The 19,870-nt window shown below is 37.6% G+C and overlaps 1 protein-coding gene and 1 pseudogene across 2 annotated transcripts in view; both read left to right on the forward strand.

Moving 5' to 3' along the window:
- Positions 1–19,870, forward strand: part of APOOL (apolipoprotein O like) — a 294,516-nt gene that overhangs the window by 111,975 nt on the left and 162,671 nt on the right. The gene's annotated exons all lie outside the window — the stretch shown is intronic.
- Positions 18,473–18,982, forward strand: LOC128577905 (sorting nexin-24-like; annotated as a pseudogene).

Here is a 19,870-nt window from a genome sequence, read left to right on the forward strand (position 1 = left end):
ATACATATACCACAGCTTGTTAATTCATTCCTGGGTTGCTGGGCATTTAGGTTGTTACCACCTCTTGATGATTGCAAATTGGGATGCAGTAAATAGGCTAGTGCAAATGTTCTTATGAGAAAATGATTTCTTTCTACTGGGTTAGGGTTAATGGGATTGCAGGATCAAATGGGAGATCTAATGGGAATTCTTTGAGGATTCCTATACTTCCTTCCAGAAAAGATTGTATTAGTTTTCAGTCCTGTCAACAGTGTAAAAGTGTTCCCTTCTCTCCACATCCACACCAGCATCTGCAGCTTTGGAAACTTTGTGATGTGGGGTGTTTTCACTGTAGTTAGGTTAAATTTCAGGGTGGTTTTGATTTGCATTTCTCTGATGATTAGGGATGATGAAAATTTTTTCAAATATTTGTTACCCATTCATCTGTCTTTCTGAGAGAAGGTTCTGTTCATATCTATTGCGCATTGGTAGATGGGATTGTTTGCTCTTTTTTATTAACTGATTTGGGTTCTCTGTGGATTCTACTTATCAACCCTTTGTCAGATTCATATCCTATAAATATCAGTATCATTTTTAAATGAACAAATTGTTATGTAAAATTTTTAAAAATAAAAATATTTTTATAAGATTAAAAATATACCTTTACCTACATGATAGGAAGAATTTTAAAAAGGAGAAAAAAAGAGAGGGAGAGTGAAGAAAGGGGAGATCTATAGTAGCAGTGTCTCATGCCTGTAACCTAGCACTCTGGGAGGTAGAAGTGGGTGGATCACTTGAGCTCATGAGTTCAAGATCAGCCTGAGTAAGAGTGTGACCCTGTCTCTACTAAAAATAGAAAAACTAGCTGGGCATTGTGGCCGGTGCTTGTAGTCTCAGCTACTCAGCAGGCTGAGGCAAGAGGATTGCTTGAGCCCAAGAGTTTGAGATTGCTGTGAGCTGTGACACCATGGCACTCTACCATGGTGACAAACTGAGACTCTGCCTCAAAAAGAAAAAAGAAAAAAGAAGAGACTTTACATAACAAATGCAATCAGTGTAACCTAATTCTTTGTATCTTCAATGAATCCCAAACAATAAAAAAAATAAAAAGTTTCACCTGCCACGAAGGCTATGTTAACCAGTTTCAAATTGTATATAAAACCAGCACATTGTACCCCATGATGGCATTAATGCACACAACTATGATTCAACAACAACAAAAAAGGAAAACAGAAGACTGCCACAGATGCAGAATGTGACTTCTGTATTTGTATCTTTTCAACTTCAATAAAAAAATAAATACATGAATAAATAAAAGAAAAAAAATTATTTACTGGTTTCATAAAAGGTTTTATATGACTATCATTTTAATGATTCATGAAGGGCATAGAGGTAATAAAGTAGTTCCCTTGAGTTTAAGATTGCTGTCATACATTGAAGAATCCTTAGAGCAAATTAAAAATGCTGTCACTTATTCTGAAAGTTGAAAAAACTTCTTGATTTATTGATCTGTTGTATTATTCTTTGGTTTTCAATTTCATTTAGTTCTGCTCTGATTTTGGATATTTCTTTTCTTCTACTGGGTTTGGGGTTGGAGTGTTCTTCCATTTCCAGTTGCTTGAGATGTCCCATTAAGTTGGTAACTTCATCTCTTTCCATTCTCCTGAGGAAGGCTTGCAGTGCTACAAATTTCCCTCTTAGAACTGCCTTTGCAGTGTCTAGGAGGTTCTGATAGTTCATATCTTCATTGTCGTTTTGTTCCAAGAATTTGGCATTTTCCTTCTTGATCTCATCTCTGACCCAGCTATCATTCAGCATAAGGTTATTTAACTTCCATGTTTTTGTCTGAGTATGCAGATTCCTATTGTTACTCAGATCAAGTTTTATTCCATGATGGTCCGAGAAGATGCATGGAATTATTTCTATTCCTTTAAACTTACTGAGGTTAGACTTGTGACCTAAGATGTGATCGATTTTGGAGTAAGTTCCATGGGCTGATGAGAAGTATGCATATTCAGTTTTGTTGGGATGAAATGTTCTGTAGATGTCTGCTAAATCTAAATGCTGGATGGTTAGATTTAAATCTAGAATTTCTTTACTCAGCTTTTTGCTGGAGGATCGATCCATCACTGCCAAAGGGGTGTTAAAATCTCTGACTACTATGGAGTTGGAGGAAATCAAGTTGCTCATGTCTGTTAGAGATTCTCTTATAAATTGAGGTGCATTCTGGTTGGGTGCATAGATATTAATAATTGAAATCTCATCATATTGAGTATTACCCTTAACAAATATGAAGTGACCATTCTTGTCCTTCCTTACTTTTGTTGGCTTAAAGCCTATTGTATCCACAAATAAAATTGCAACACCTGCTTTTTTCTGGTTACCATTTGCCTGAAATATGGATGACCATCCTTTCACCCCGAGTCTGTATTTGTCTTTTAAGTTAAGATGTGACTCTTGTATGCAACAAATATCTGGCCTGAGTTTTTGTATCCAGTCAGCTAACCTATGTCTCTTTAGAGGGCAGTTTAAGCAATTCACATTATTGGAGACTATTGATAAGTTTGGTCAAATTTTGGGTATTGAGTTTTTCGAAAGTCCAGTGGGCATTTTTAATCCTTTCACCATTGTGGAAGTTGGAGTTTGATCAGAAGTTTCTGAGTGAGTTTACTTTTGTAGTAGAAGATTGAGTTGGGCATTATGGAGGATAGGTCTGAGAATATCCTGAACTGCTGGTTTGGTTACGGCAAATTTCTGCAGCATATGTATGTCATTAAAGTATTTAATTTCTCCATCATAAATGAAATTCAGTTTAGCTGGATACAAGATCCGGGGTTGAAAGTTATTTTGCTTTAGGAGATTAAACGTTGATGACCACGCTCTTCTGGCTTGAAAAGTTTCAGCAGAGAGATCTGCAGTCATTCTAATGTTCTTCCCTTTGAAGGTAATAGTTTTCGTTCGCCTGGCCGCTTTGAGAATTTTCTCCTTCATATTAACTTTAGTGAAGTTAATTATGATATGCCTGGGGGATGTCTTATTGGGGTTGAGTCATGCTGGGGTTCTGAAGCTATCTGCTATCTGAATTTAGGTTCTCTAGTCATGTCTGGAAAATTCTATTTCATAATTTCATGCAGAAGGGCCTCTGTGCCCAGTGAGGCCACTTCATCTGTTTCAAGAATTCCTATGAGTTGGATATTTGCCTTCTTCGTGTTATCGCACAGCTCTCTGAGAGAATGATCCATTTTTGCTCTCCATTTCTCTTCCTCTTTGAGAGTTTGGGAGCATTCAAAGGCTTTATCTTCAATGTCAGAAATTCTTTCTTCTGTTTGGTCCATTCTGTTGCTTAGGGATTCTACTGTATTTTTCATATCTTTGAGGGCTGCAAATTCTTGCTTCAGTGTGTCTAAGTCTTTGGTGGTTTTGTCTTTAAATTCGTTAAATTCTTAAGACAGCTTTTGAATTTCTCCTCGAATTCCTAGTTCCATTTTTATTAATCTTGTTTGCCATCCAAATTCTGAATTCTATTTCTGACATCTCAGCCAGGTGTCAGCCAGGTGTTTGTGAATGGGATCTTCAATTACATTTGCCATATCTTTCCTTGAGGGGGTTGATCTATTCTGGTTATTCATGTTACCAGAGTTTTTCTGCTGATTATGCCCCATGATTGTTTTACTCCCTTTGATTTCTCTCCTGGTGTTTTGTTGGGGACCCATGCAGTGCTGTGGCCTGAGAAACTGGGGCCCTGTCTGGTGTGGTGGGGCTAAGTGGTTCTGCCTTGTTTTCAGCTGGTTTCTGTTTGACCCTAGTGAAACAGTAACTCTGGGTTGTAGTCTCAGCTGTGGAGAAATACCAGCAATTAAGTCACCCCACCCACCACAGGCAAAAAATGGAAAAGGGAAATCAAACCTTCCTACTACCACACACCCAGGGCACCACCTGGATAGTCCCCAGGTAAGTGGCTCATTTTAAAAGGTCCAAATCAATTGTCTCAGTCAGCAGCTGTCTTGGGTGTGAGAGTTCAAGAGGTCCCTGGGAACTTGATCACAGGGGTCTGGTGACTGCTGTAATATGGCTTGCTCCAGTGCTGTGTAGAGTCAGGAGGAGCCTCCCAGTAAATAGATCAGTCTGGGAAGGTTGATGCCTCCTTCCCCATTTTGAAGCTCTGTCATGCCCAGTTGCTGCTATCCCCTCATGGGTGTGACCCAGTCAGTTGTCTGCAGTAAGCAGATACTCGAGAGGTTTGTACCTGCCTAAGTGACAGGGTAGTCTGTGTCTACTCTCTGTCTTTATCCAGTAGGGAGTGGTGTGGCCTGTCAACCTCAGGCACTTGATGGAGGCTGGAGGTGTTCCCTCAGTTCTAGCCCCTCTCTTAGTTTATATTACTGGGTGAATGGAACAACCCTGTGGGAGTTTTTTTCTGACCCTGCTAGATTCCTCTGCAGAGGAGAGGCTGATATGAGTTCCCAGAACCTGTGCCTCAGTCCCTGTCTTTACTCCTGTGGGTTTGTATTCCCAGCACGATTACTTGACAGCTGTAGCCTCTTGGCCTCCTTTGTCTATAGGCTGGTGATCCGCTGAGGGCCAGGTGAGTCTTAGGCTCAGTAAAGCGGTTCTCTGCATCAGCCCCACCCTGGGAGTTTCCTGGCTCTGTGGGTGTGTTTTCTAGTCCTTGTGTTCCACCCAGGTCAGCTGCCTCAGGCAAACCCTTTACACACGGGGCCTGTGTTTCAGTCTCAGGTCTGTTCCATGGTAGTTGCCATCTGAGAAGATGCTTGGCCTCATCTGGTTGCCCAGGGAGACAGGAGGAGAGGCTATGGAATATCTGGAGGTGGGCCTTGTTTTTGCTGAAGACGGCTGTTGCTCTGCACCTCGGGGCACCACTTCTGCAGTGTGATTCCCTCTTAGCCAACCGTCATCTTCTCACTCCTGTGCTGCAGAATCAGCAACGGCCACCTGCAGTCCACGTCCTGTCTACACCTCTTGAGAGTTCACACAAGAATCTGGACTCCCCGGGGGCAGGTCTCCAGATCACGGAGTGAGAGTGGGTGGGATTGCTGGGAGCTCAGAGTTGCAGGTCGTAACACCAAGCTCATTGAGACCAAATGAACAAATAAACAGATACAAATGTTAGCAGGCACATGGGCCCATAGATACAGAAAAAGATGGAAACACATAGACAAACAGGTAACACTCACGACAATAGCAATATAAAAAGAAGTACAATAAAAATAGAGATAATCATAAAATGATTGAAGGAAATAAAAAAGAGAGAGAAAAGTGATGTTAGTAGAAACGTTAAAAGAGAATAAAGAATAAATTAAAATTATAAAACAGAGAAATAAAAAATATATCTATAGAAAAAGTAATAATAAAAAATTATCGAAAGCTCCTCCAAGGAAATGGTGAGGAAAAAACAGAACAAAACAAAACAAAACAAAAAAAAACCCCAAAAAACAAAACAAAATAAAACAAAAACAAGGCACCAACTACAAAAATATTCTTGTGTGTAGAAATATACCTATATACATCTATATGTCTTCTGTAGGGATCAACTTTGGTAGGAATATATTCATACCGCAATATACTTTCTGGACACCAGGTGGCGCTGTGAGTGGTTCTGAGGCTTATACCTGATTTACAGTTTATACTGTTACCATGGTAACCACCTTCCATGGCCGATCGCCATTTTGGAATTTCTATAAAAGTTTGTTGCCTAAGAATTGTGTAACCTCGGCTGTTCTTTTCCAGACAGCACTTGTGACCGACCTTCCCACTCAGTGCAGGTGTCCACGCTTCTTAAGTCTTTCCACTCTGTTCCCAGGTTCTCCTGCAAACTGGCGACTGCAATCGGCTGTGGGGAGAGTGGTGCTGGGTGCGCGGTTGCTGGCGGTTTTTTGGCTTTAGCGGCTGTAGCTGGTTCCCGGGGCTGAAGCAGGGTCCGTGGCTTTTGCGGCTGTAGCCGGTTCCCATGGTTGGAACGTTTGTGGACCTTATTCTGAGTTTTATGGTTCAGAATTTCCCTTTTGGATCAGCACCCACCCGTTTGCTGCACAGCCTGAACTGCCAGCCCCCTCCAACACCTGGGGGAAAGGTGCCCACCCTTTTGGGTAGTTCCAAATGTCTGTTTCCCGGGCAGTATCCCTTCCCTTCAATTGTCCAACAGGTTGCCCAGCTCCCCGTGGTTTTGAGTGGCTCTCCTTTCGGATGCCTCCCTCAGTTCAGGAATACATATTTGTCAATTGGGTTTTGTCAGCATTTACAAGCTGCTGACCTCTGTAGGGGAGGGGCCTGCTGGCCAGCACAGCTGAGCAGGGAAGAATCTCTACAACAGAGTCTGTGGTTTTAAATTACCCCTCATATATAGCAATCTGCCAGTTCGCTGTGCGTCTCCAGCTGTCTGTCCACTCCAATAATCCACACACAGGGAAGGTCCAGACCCCCTTTCCTCTCAACTGATGGAGAGGTGGGTACACATCTGTCCTGTCCGCCATCATGCTCGGCCTCCCTGCTATTTTCCAAGAAGATTTAAAAAGTAATATTTCAGGACATTAATGAAAAAAATGTACAGGCTGGTCACCTGTAGCACAGTGGTTGCAGTGCCAGCCACATGTACTGAGGCTGGCGGGTTCAAACTCATCCCAAGCCAGCTAAACAAAAATGACGACTGCAACCAAAAAATAGCTAGCCATTGTGGTAGGAACCTATAGTTCCAGCCACTTGGGAGGCTAAGGCAAGAGAATTTCTTAAGCCCAAGTGTTGAAGGTTGCTGTAAGCTGTGATGCCACAGCACTCTACAAAGGCAACATAGTGAGAATCTGTCAAAAAAAAAATACAAAGTCACTAAAGGGATAGATAAGTAAGGCCATATTAACACTTCAAGAAATTAAAGAGTCATTCAGGAACCTTGAAAATACAGCTGAAAGCTTCAACAACAGACAAGACCAAAAAGGATAAAGAATATCAGCTTGAAGACAAAGCTTCACTAGGCTTTGTTAATCTAGCCCAGTTAATCAAAGATGCAGGAAAACAATTATAGAAGAATAAACAATTACTTAGAGAAATATGGGACTATGTAAAATTAACCAATATATGAATCACAGATATCCCAGATGGAGAAGAAACATGGAAGCAAAAAAAAATGTGGAAAGCTTATTTGAAGGAATTATTGAGGAGAAATTCCCTGGTATCCCCTGAGATTCAGATATCCAGATACAAGATAGTCAGCCAACACCAGGAAGATTCGTAGCAAACAGAACATATAAAACGTAATTATCAACTGAGCAGAAGTCGAAATTAAGGAGAAAATTCAAGCTGTATGACCAAAGCCACAAGTAGCTGCTGTCTCTGCCTGTCCAGCCGCCCAGCTCTGCCCCACATGGGACCTCCTCTCCTCCTGTAAGATGAGGGACACACTCTCCGGGAACTGTTGGTATCCCAGGATCCTAGCTGCTTCTATGTTCACCGCCACTACTGCCAATGCCACTGCAAAGCTACATGCATCCCTGGCTAGGTCGAGCTGCCAGGTGATCAGCTGAGTCACAGGAATGTGTGGTAATGCTATGCAAGCCAGGTATTGGGGTCCAAGAAAGCACAGTAAACCTTCACTACACACAAACCATGGTTGTCATACTAACAGTGAAGGCAAGATTCATGAGTGATCTATGGTTTATAAAGAAATCTGCTCCTGCTGAGGTGGGAAGCCACCAGTGGGGAGAACTGAGTGAAACACAGATTCCTAGGAAAGTCATTGAGTGGCCAAGGGACCTGGTGGAAAGATTGAGGCATGTCTCTTAAGTAGGCTGAGGAGAGCTTCAGGCTCCCATCCTCGCAGGGACCAAGGGCAAAGTAATCAAGAAGATGAGACCAGTTCTCTTTGGCAAGATTGTAGCTTTCTATCTCTACCTTATACAACAAAATCAGCATAGTGATTGACATCTCATAACCCAGAACATCACTTGTTGCCCAGGCAATATATGGCAATATATATATTCTTTTCCTTTTTTTCCAACTTTTCCCATAGATTTTTCATTTTTGATTTTGTATTTCTACTTTTTCATTATTTCCTTCTTCAGTAGTTGGGGCTTGATTTTTGCTACATTTTTTTTAGCTCCTGTTACTCTTTTCTCCTCAATTTTCTCCCTTAAGGATTTTTGTTTGTTTGTTTAGTTGGTTTTGTTTTGTTGTATTTTTATTTTTCCATTTTTACTTTCTCCAATAATTAGGGCTCAATTTTTGCTACAGTTTTTCTGTGTCTTTTATTCTTTCTTTCCTTTTCATTTATCTCCTTTTCTTTCTCTTTTTGTAAATATTTTGCTACTTATCTTTCCCACATAAATTTTTCACATAACAACTAAGATATATCCCCCTTTTTTACATCTTATATAATTTAGTTTTTAATTTTCTTTATATACTTTCATTATTATTATTTTATCTTTTCTCTGATATGTTTTATTCTATGTCAATTTGCATTCCATTTATGAGACAGAGACTCATTCTGAGGCCTGAGCTGGGTTGCCACAGCATTGGCCTGGATCAAGGAGACCATGTTTCTCCAATGTAGGGATCCTTCCAGCTTGTGTTTTTGGAAAGATGTTATTGGTAGCTCTCTATTTAGACATACTGCTGTTTTTTTTATTTTTTTATTTTTTTTTCTCTATTTGGTAGAGGTGGAGACTTGTTTTTGCTCAGGCTGGTAAGGAGCTCCTGACATTGAGAGACCCACCCATCCATCCCAGCTACCCAGAGGCTGAGAATGCGGTTGTGGGTCAAAGCACCCTCCTAAAAATCACTATTACTTCTGCCTCTTGCTTTATGTCCATCTCTTCTTTTTGTCGATATTTAATTTTTACCTCCTCCCTTTTTGTTCTGCCTTTTCTATTTCATCTCCCTCTTTCTCTTCACTATTTTCTTCCTTTTGTCCCTATAGCAACAGGACATTTCAATACGTAAGCACAGATACCTGGTAATTTATAGAGAATAAGGAAGTGGGAAAAAAATAGGGAAGGAAGCAGACAAGAAGAAAACACTCATGAGGAGGGACCAACAGAAAAATTCTGGCAACATGAAAAAACAGAACATAGCAACCCCCCAAAGGAATCATGAGGTAGCTACCACAGAGGATTCCACCTATAAAAAATGATAAAAGTTACAGAAAGAGAATTTAAATGATGAATGGTAAAATTAATGAAGGAAATTTCTGAGAAAGTGGAAAACAACAAAAATGAAATCCAAAACAAAAACCAAATAAGGCATGAAAGATATTAAGAATATAGGAAGAATATGGAAGACCTTAAGGAATTGAAGGTGTGAATCAGAAAAGTTAAAGATGAAGTAGAAAGTTTCAGTAACATATTAGACGATAGAGAAGAAGTAATCTCAGAGGATAAAGCCCTTGAGAAAACAGAGGCAGTTAAAGAGGCAGAAAAGAAGAGAGAAAGCAGTAATTCACTCAGAGAATTATAGGACTTCATGAAGAATTCTAACATATGAATTATAGGTATCCAAGATGGGGAAGAAGAATACTCCAGAGAAATTGAAGCACTACTAGAGAATATCATAAAAGTAAATTTCCCAAATATTGCCAAAGACTAAAACACACTCCTTTCAGAGGTATATAGAATCCCAGATCACCTCAAGTCAGAAAGATCTTCTTCAGGACACATTGCCATGAACTGTCCAAAGTCAAGACAAAAGAGAGAATTCTACATGTAACCATGAGCAAGCACCAATTGACCTACAGGGGCAGATCCAATAGAGGGACAGTTGAATTCTCAATTGAAAATTTTCAAGCCAGAAGATGATGGTAATATACTTTTAACCTTATATAAAAAAAAATAATTTTCACCCCAGAATTTAAATCTTGCTAATATAAGCTTTAGAATTGATGGAGAAATCAAATATTTTACAAATATGCAAAGATTGAGAAAATTATTGACAACAAGATCAGCTCTAAAGGAAATACTAAGACCTATTCTTCACATTGACAACCACAATGGACCAGAAGAAAAGTAAACACTCAGAAACTAAAGGAAGAAAATATAGCTTCCACAATGATGTAAAAGATAAAATGAAGCAAGGGCCTTTCACAAAATAATACGAATAGAACTCCACCACAATTATCAATACTCTGAATAAATATAACTGGCTTGAATTGCCTACTGAATAGGCACAGGCTAGCTTATTGTATAAAAAAGGAAGTCGTCCATATTCTGCCTCCAGGAAACACATCTTTCCTTAAAGGACAAAACAAGATTCAAGGTGAAGGGATGGAAAACAGTATTTCTGGCTAAAGAAAATCAAAAAAAGAAGGGGTAATGATCTTATTTTCAGGTACAAGCAATTTTAAAGCAATTAAACTAAAAAAAGACAAATATTGACACTTCATATTGGTAAGGGAGCCATTCAAAAGAGGACATTTCAATTCTAAATATTTATGCACCAAACTTAAATGATCCGACTTATGAAACAATTCTTAATTAGTCTGAGCAATATAGTATCCTATAACACCATAATAACTAGGTAATTTAACACCCCTCTTACAGAGCTTGACTGATCCCTTAAAAACAAACAAACAAACAAACTAAATGAAGATACAGGGGACTCAAATGCAACCTTAGAATAAATGTACTCAATACACATATGGAGAACACACAATCCCAAAGTTAAGGAATGTATGTTCTTCTCATCAACAATTGCCAAAATAGATAATATCCTAGGACACCAATCAAACCCAAACAAAATTAAAAGTATTAAAAAGATACCATGTATCTTCTTAGACTACAAGGCAATAAAGGTGGAATTCAACTCTAACAGAATTTTTCATCCCCACACAAAGGCATGGAAACAACCTTATACTGAATGACATTTGGGTTAAGGAAAAAACAAAAGAGGAATCATGAACTTAATAAACCAATAAGAACAATGAAAACACAAGCTACCAAAACTGGAGGAACACTGCAAATATAGTCCTAAGAGGGAAATTTATCACATTTGGATGCCTATATCTGAAAAACAGAAAGAGAGCACATGAAAAGTAAGGAATGCTCTTAAAGAAATGGAAAAGAAAGATAAATCCAATTCAAAACCTAGCACAAGAAAATAATTAACCACAACTAAATAAAAAATTATTGAAATTAAAAACAAAACAATCATTCAGAAAATAAATGAAACAAAATGTTGGTTCTTCAAAAAGATAATTAAGATCTATAAACTGCTGTAGATATTTACTAGAAACAGAATAGTAAGACCTTTAATAACCTAATTTGAAAATGAAATGTGGTAAATAATAACTAATACCACAGAATAGAATATTTTTGACTATTATAAAAACCTCTATGCCCAGAAATTTAACAAGGTAGAAGGAATGGACGAATACCTGAAACCATCTCTCTAGACCAGTGGTTCTCAACCTTCCTAATGTTGTGGCCCTTTAATACAGTTCCTGTGGGTCACCCACAGGTTGAGAACTGCTTCTCTAGACTTAATCAGTAAGAAATAGATCTCTTGAATAGACCAATATGAAGCACTGAGATTTAAGAAACAATAAAATAGCTTCCAACGAAAATAAAAGCCTGGGAACAGATGGTTTCACATCAGAATTCTATCACACCTTCAGAGATGAGCTTGTACGTACACTGCAGAAAATATTCCAAAAAAATTGAGAAAGAATGAACCTTCCTGAACACTTTCTGTGAATTAAGTATTACCTTGATTCCAAAACCAGGAAAGGATCAAACAATAAAGGATAACTACAGACAAATATCCCTAACAAATATCGATTGAAAAATACTGAACAAAATCTTAGTTATTAGATTGCATCTACACATTAAAAAAAAAAACATTCATCTCTGATGATTAAGGACTACGAGCAGTTTTTCATGTGTCTGTAGGCCATGAGCCTGTCTTCTTCAGAGAAGTTTCTATTGAAGTCTGTTGCCCATCCTGAGATGTTATTACTTGTTCTTTTCTTGCTAATGTGTTTCAGTTCTCTGTGGATTGTGGTTATTAAAACTTTGTCAGAGACATAACCTGCAAATATCTTCTCTCATTCTGAGGGATGTCTACTTTCTTTATGTAGTGTGTTCATGGCTGTTCAGAAGCTTTTTAGTTTGATGAGATCCCAGTAATATACTTTTGGTGTTGCTTCAATTGTCCGGGGGGGTCCTCCTCATAAAATATTCTCCCAGGCCAATTTCTTCAAGTGTTTTCCCTGCACTTTCTTCTACTATTTTTATAGTTTCATGTCTTAATTTTAAATCTTTTATCCAGTGAGAATCTATCTTTCTTAATGGTGAAAGGTGCGGGTCTAGTTGCAGTCTTCTACAGGTCACCAGCCAGTTCACCCAGTATCATTTGTTAAATAGGGAGTCTTTTCCCCACTGAATGTTTTTGATTGGCTTATGAAAAATCAAATGATAGTAAGTAGCTGGGTTCATCTCTTGGTTCTCTATTCTGTTCCATACATCTACCTCTCTGTGTTTGTGCCAGTTCCATCCTGTTTTCATCACTATTGATTTATAGTATAGTCTAAGGTCTGGTGTAGCGTGATTCCTCCTGCTTTGTTTTTATTTCTGAGTAATGTCTTGGCTATTCGAGGTTTTTTTCTGATTCCATATAAAAGTAAGTATTTTTTCGAGGTCTTTAAAGTATGACATTGGTGCTTCAATAGGGATTGCACTAAAATTGTACATTGCTTCGGGTTGTATGAATATTTTAACAATGTTGATTCTTTACAGCCATGAGCATGGTATGTTTTTGCATTTGTTAACATCTTCAGCTATTTCTTTTCTCAGAGTTTCATAGTTATCTTTATAGTAATCTGTCACATCCTTTGTTAGGTAAACTCCCAAATATTTCATCTTCTTTGGTACTACTGAGAAAGGAATAGAGTCCTTGTATGTTTTTTCAGCTTGACTATTGTTAGTATATATAAATGCTACAGATTGGTGAGTATTGATTTTGTAACCTGAGACACTGCTATATGCCATAATAACTTCTAAAAGTTTTATTGAATCCCTGGGGTTTTCCAGATATGCAATCATATCATCTAGGAAGAGTGTAAGTTTGATGTCCTCTGACCCTATATGGATTCTCTTGATCACCATTTCTTGCCTGATTGTGATGGCTAAAACTTCCATTACAATGTTAAAAAGCAGTGGACACAGTGGGAAATCTTGCCTTGTTTCTGATCTGAGTAGAAATGATTTCAATTTAACTCCATTCAATATGATATTGGCCATAGGTTTACTGTAGATGGCCTCTATCAGTTTAAGAAATGTCCTTTCGATGTCAATTTTCTTAAGTGTTCTGATCATGAAAGGACGCTGAATATTATCAAAAGCTTTTTCTTCATCTGTTGAGAAAATCATGTTATCTTTATTTTTTATTTTGTTTATGCAATGTACTATATTTATAGATTTATGTATATTGAACCATCCTTAAGACCCTGGGGTAAAACCAACTTGGTCATGGTGTGTAATTTGATGTACTGCTGGATTCTGTTTGCTAGGATCTTATTGCATATTTTTGCATCCATATTCATTAAAGTTATTGGTCTATAATTTTCTTTCCTTGTTGGGTCTTCTTCTGGTTTGGGGATCAGGGTGATATTTACTTCATAGAATGTGTTAGTAAGTATTCCTTCTTTTCCTATGCTTTGGAAAAGGTTATGTAATATAGGTACTAGTTCCTCTTTAAAGGTTTGGTAGAATTCCAATGAGAAGCATTCTGGTCCCAGACTGAGAAATGAAAATCAAAACCACTTTGAGATAACATCTAACTCCAGTAAGAGTAGCTCACATCACAAAATTCCATAAGCATAGATGTTGGCATGGATGTAGAGAAGAGGGAACACTTCTGCACTGCTGGTGGGAATGCCAACTAACATGCATCCTTTTGGAAAGAAGTTTGGACATCACTTAGTGATCTAAAAACAGACCTGGCTTTTGATCCTGCAATTCCTCTACTAGGTATATATCCAGAAGACCAAAAATCACGTTATGACAAAGATATTTGCACTAGAATGTTTATTGCAGCCCAATTCATAATTGCTAATAATGGAAGAAGCCCAAGTGTCCATCGACCCACGAATGGATTAATACATTGTGGTATATGTACACCATGGAATATTATGCAGCCTTAAAGAAAGATGGAGACTTTACCTCTTCTATGTTTACATGGATGGAGCTGGAACATATTATTCTTAGCAAAATACCTCAAGAATGGAAGAAAAAGTATCCAATATACTCAGTCCTACTATGAAACCAATTTATAACTTTCATATGAAAGCTATAACCCAATTATAGCCCAAGTAGAAGGGGAAAAGGGAGAGGGAGGGGAGGGAAGGAGGGAGGATGGGAGAGAGAGAGGGAGGGTAATCGATGGGACCACACCTTTGGTACATTTTACAAGGGTACATGTTGAATCTACTAAGTGTAGAATATAAATGTCTTAGCACAATAACTAAGAAAATGCTGTGAAGGCTATATTAGCCATTTTAATGCAAGTATTTCAGAATGTACATAAAACTAGCACAGTGTACCCCATAATTGCATTAATGTACATAGTTATGATTTAATAAAAAATTAATAAAAAAACATCATTCATCATCATCAAGTAGGCTTCATTCAAGGAATGCAAAGTTGGTTTAACATACACAAATTTATAAATGTAATACATCATATTAATAGAAATAAAAGCAAAAACCGTATTATCCTCTTAATAGTTGAAGAAAAAGCATTTGACAAAATTTAGCATTCTTTTCTTACAATAACTTAAGGAAATAAATAGACATAGATGGCATCTTTCTTAGCTGATTGAAGCTATATCCAACAAACCCACAGCTAATGGAATAATGAGTGGAGCTAAACGGAAAGCTTTTACACTTAGAACTGGAAGAAGACAAGGTCACTATCACCACTACTATTAAACATAGTCTGGAAGTTGTATCCAATGCAATCAGGTCAGAGAAGTATATAAAGTACTTCCATTTGGAAGCAGAGGAGGTCAAACTCTGGCTTTTCACAGATGATTGTAATCTTATACTTAGAGAATGCCAGAGAATCCACTATAAGACTCATGGAAATGATCAAAAAATACAGTAATACCTCAGGGTATAAAATCAATGTCTACACATCAATAGCCTTTGTATATGCCAATAACAGCCAAGTTGAGAATCAAATCAAAGATACAATATATTTCAAAGTACCTTCAAAGAACATGAAATGCTTGGGAATATATCTAACAAAGGAGGTGAAATATCATCTTCATTGATTTAGTAAAGTATCTAGCCAAATTCAAGACCTTTCATAAGGAACACAAAACAAACTGGGAAGAGTAGGAAACTACTTCAACATAGTAAAGGCCATCAATAAAAAACCCATATTTAATATTATATTCAATGGTGAAAGAGTGAAAGCTTTTATACTAAGATCAGGAACAAGACAGGGATGCTTTCTTTCACCATTTTTATTCAAAATAGCATTGATAATTCCAGCCTGAATAATTAGTCAAGTAAAAGAATAAAATGATTCCAAATTGGAAGGAAGGAATGAAGTTATATCAAATGATGTTTGTGTAGAAATCCTAAAGATTCCACAAAAACTGTTGGAACTAATAAATGAATTCAGCGAAGTTGCAGAACACAAACTCAACAACCATAGTAAATTGCATTTCCATACATTGAAAGTTACCAATTAGAAATGGAAATTTTCATGTGAAGGTCCTAAGTTAGTTTCATAGTAGGGGTGAATACATTGGATATTTTTTCTTCCATTCTTGAGACAAGTTACAACCTAAGAACAGGGGGAAGGGGGAAAGCGTGGGGAGGGAGGGGGGAGGTGGGTAGAGGTAGGGGGATTGAAAGGATCACACCAGTGGTGCATCTTACAAGGGTACATGTGAGCCTTGGCAAGTGTGGAATGTAAATGTCTTGGCAAAGTAACTAAGAAAATGCCAGGAGGGCTATGTCAACTAATGAGATGAAAATGTGTCAAATATTCTATGAAACAAGTTTATGGTGGCCCATGATCATATTGATGTACACAGCTATAATTTAATAAAAATAAATAAATAAATAAATAAATAAATAAAAGAAAATGGAAATTTTAGCTATCTTGTTTATGAACAGTCCAGGGCATATTTTTAACCCTTTTACCATTGTGGAAGTTAGGTTTTGATCTTTAAATTCTAGGTAAGTTTACTATGGGGGTAGACCATCATGCTGATCGTTATGAGAAACGGGTCTGAGTATTTCCTGGAGAGATGGTCTAGTTATGGCAAATTTCTTTAACATATAGATGTCAGTAAAGTATTTAATTTATCTATCATATATGAAATTACATTTAGCAAAATACAGGATCCAGGATTGAAAGTTGTTTTGCTTTAGAAGGTTGATGTTCTATAACCATCCTTTTCCGGCTTGAGAAGTTTCAGCTGAAAGCTCTGTGGTTATCCTGATATTATTCCCTTTGTAGGTAATATTTTTCTTCACGTGCCTGCTTTCAGAACTTTCACCTTCATATTGACTTTGATAAAGTTAATTACAATGTGTCTAGAAGATGGTTTATTTGGATTGAGTTGTACTGGGGTTCTAAAACTATATACAATCTGAATTTCTGTATCTATGGCAATGACTAGGAAATTTTCCACCATAATGTCTTAGAGTTGAGCATCTGTGCCTTTAGGATCATCTAATTATTCTGAAATCCCTATATTTTGGATGTTTGATCCTTTGGAATAATCTCATAACTCCCTCAGGGACTATTCTCTTTTCTCCTTTTTTTCAGCCTCTTTGAATGCATAAGGTTGTTCAAAAGACTTGTCTTTAATTTCTGAGATCCTTACTTCTGAATGCTCAACTCTATTACAGAAAGTCTCTACTATATTTCAAAGTTCCTCAAAAGTTTTTTTTTAATTCCTTAAGCAATGCTATATCTTTTCTCATATCCTTGGAAATTTTAGTGGGTTTAAAGACTACCATACCTAAAAATTCTCTCAATTAATGTGAATGGCATAATTTTTCCTCTAAAGAGGCACAAGCTGGCTGACTAGATACAAAAAGTCAAGTCAGGTATCTAATGCCACCAAAACACAACTTACCTCAAAAAATAAAACAAGACTCAAGCTAAAGGGCTTGAAATGGAAATCAGAAAAAAAAAAAGCAGGGGTTATGATCTTATTTCAATACAATTGGATTTAAACCAATAAAAATAATGAAAAACATATTTGTCAAGGGAAACTCACATGAAGAGATTTCAACAATTAACATTTATGTACCCTACCTGAATGCTCCTTGATTTATAAAACAAACCTTACTGGATCAAACTATACGATACCTTCTTGCATTGCAATAGGCAGAGATTTTAACATCCCTTTGCAAGTTCTCGATAGATTCTCCAAGAGAAAACTACACAAATAAATAATGGACTAAAATTTGACTTTAGAACAAATGGACTTAAAAGACATGTGCAGATCATTTCAACCTAATAAAACTGAATACACATTCTCAGGCTGGGTGCAGAGTGCCTCATGCTTTTAATCCTAGCATTCTGGGAGGTTGAGGTGGATGGATTGCCTGAGCTCAGGAGATTGAGACCAGCCTAAGCAAGAGCAAAAGCTCATATCTTAAAAATAGCTGAGTGTTGTGGTGGGTGTCTATAGTCCCAGCTACTCAGGAGGCTAAGGCAAAAGGATGGCTTGAACACAAGTGTTTAAGTTTGAGGTTTCTATCAGCTATCATGCCATGGCACTCTACCCAGGACAACAAAGTGAAACTCAGTTTTAAAAAAATAAAAAATAAATAAAAACACTGAATACACATTCTTCTCATCAGCCCATGGATCATCCTCCAAAACTGATCATATTTTAGGACACAAATCTAACCTTAACAAATTTTAAAGAATAGAAAATATTCCCTCAATGAATCCCCAACAATAAAAAAAAAGAATAGAAAATATTCCTTGTATCTTCTTGGACCATCATGGAATAAAAGATGAACTCAACATCAACAGAGATCTTTAAGCTCAAATAATGTCATAGAAAATAATAACCTTAGCCTGAATGATAGATGGGTTAAAAATGAGATTAAAATGTAAATCATCATATTTTTGGAACAAAATAATAATGAAGACACAAGCAATCAAAACATGTGAGATATTGAAAAAGTGGTTCTAAGAGGGAAATTTATAGCATTAGAAGCCTTCATCAAGAAAGCAGAAAGAGAGCATGTCAGCTACCTAATAGGTCATCTAAATGCTCAATGAACCTGAACCAATGAACAAATAAAAATAAACAAATATAAAAAGTTGATCAAAGAAGAAAGAACCAAAATAAGAACAGAATTAAATAAAACTGAAAGCAGAAGAATCATTCAGAAGATCAAAAAAAGAAAAAGTTGTTCTTTTTAAAAAAAGATTAATAAAATTGGGGGGTGGAACAGCAGCCATGGCCAAGAGACCACCCTGCGCTGGCCCTCCACTGGCAGGTCGTAGCGGCCATGGAGGTATACATGCCATCCTTTCGCTATGAGGAGAGTGACCTGGAACGGGGATACACGGTGTTTAAAACAGAAGTGCTAATGAATGGAAGAAAACATTTTGTTGAAAAAAAGGTACAGCGAATTTCATGCTTTGCACAAAAAACATAAGAAATGTATAAGAACTCCAGAAATTCCTTCAAAACATGTTAGGAGCTGGATTCCAAAAGTGTTGGAACAGCAACAACAAGGTTTGGAAACATATTTACAGGCTGTCATTTTGGAAAATGAAGAACTTCCCAAACTGTTTCTTGATTTTCTAAACGTGCGACACTCGCCCTCTCTACCAAAGGCAGAAAGTTGTGGATCTTTTGATGAGACAGAATCTGGAGACAAGCAAACTGTCCCACCAGCCCGTGCTGCTGTTCCTCAGGGATCCATACGTCTTGCCTGCAGCCAGCGATTTTCCAAATGAGGTTATTAAGGGAGTGCTCCCATGGGATATTTTACCCACATCTGCAGCCCAGGTAGAAATCCTACATGGCTAAAAGAAGCTGAGGCAAGTTTCGAAGACACAGCTGAGGAAATCAATACCTACCAAATTAACCTAAACTATGACATAACAGCTCTAGCTATAGTGGTAAAATTCACAGTCCCAGCTTAATTCAGTGCAGGGAACTTTTCATTAGAATGGTGCTTTTAAAAACATAAAATGAACCAGGGCGGTGGTCAGTTGAAGGCCAAGTGTTTAAGAAGTAGAATGTAGCTGCCAATTTGGAAACCCACGAAAAGGAAGCCCCGGTAGATACCTGGGAGGACTGGGTGTCATGAAACAAAGTCACCCTCCACTCCATTTGCACTATTTGCTACTTGAAAATCATATCCTGAATCCTACTGAGACTGATCACCTTTGATAGCTTTTTCATTCAGATCTTAATGACATACTAATCTTTTCACCGTAAGGTTTTCTCAGCAGGTGATAGCAGCATTCTGAACTACCGGAACCAGGACAGCATTACAGAAACATAATATGCTGAATGTGAGGAAGGAATTAAACTGGAAATTAACTTATAATGATAACATTGTAGCACTGTGGTTTACATTACAGTGGAGTTTTGCATCATATCCAGGGAGATTAATTTCTGATGTCAGCACACAAGGTAGAATGGACTGTTAGGATGACCCTGGAAAGCCCTCCAGAAAGGCACCACGTCAGGATTCTGTACCATGACTGCAGCCGGTTTTCACTCCAGTATTGGATGAAAAGAATGTTTTGTTCATTTGAAGATCAGATGAAGTTGTTAGTGTTTGTTTAGGGGCCATTTTGTATTAAAAGCACATACCTTTGAACACTAGAATTATAGTCAGCCTGGCAAGATGTTTGCCCTGGGAGAGGAAGATGTGAAAAGATAATGAGTG

The sequence above is a fragment of the Nycticebus coucang genome, chromosome X, assembly GCF_027406575.1.
Source record: "Nycticebus coucang isolate mNycCou1 chromosome X, mNycCou1.pri, whole genome shotgun sequence".
NCBI lineage: Eukaryota > Metazoa > Chordata > Mammalia > Primates > Lorisidae > Nycticebus > Nycticebus coucang.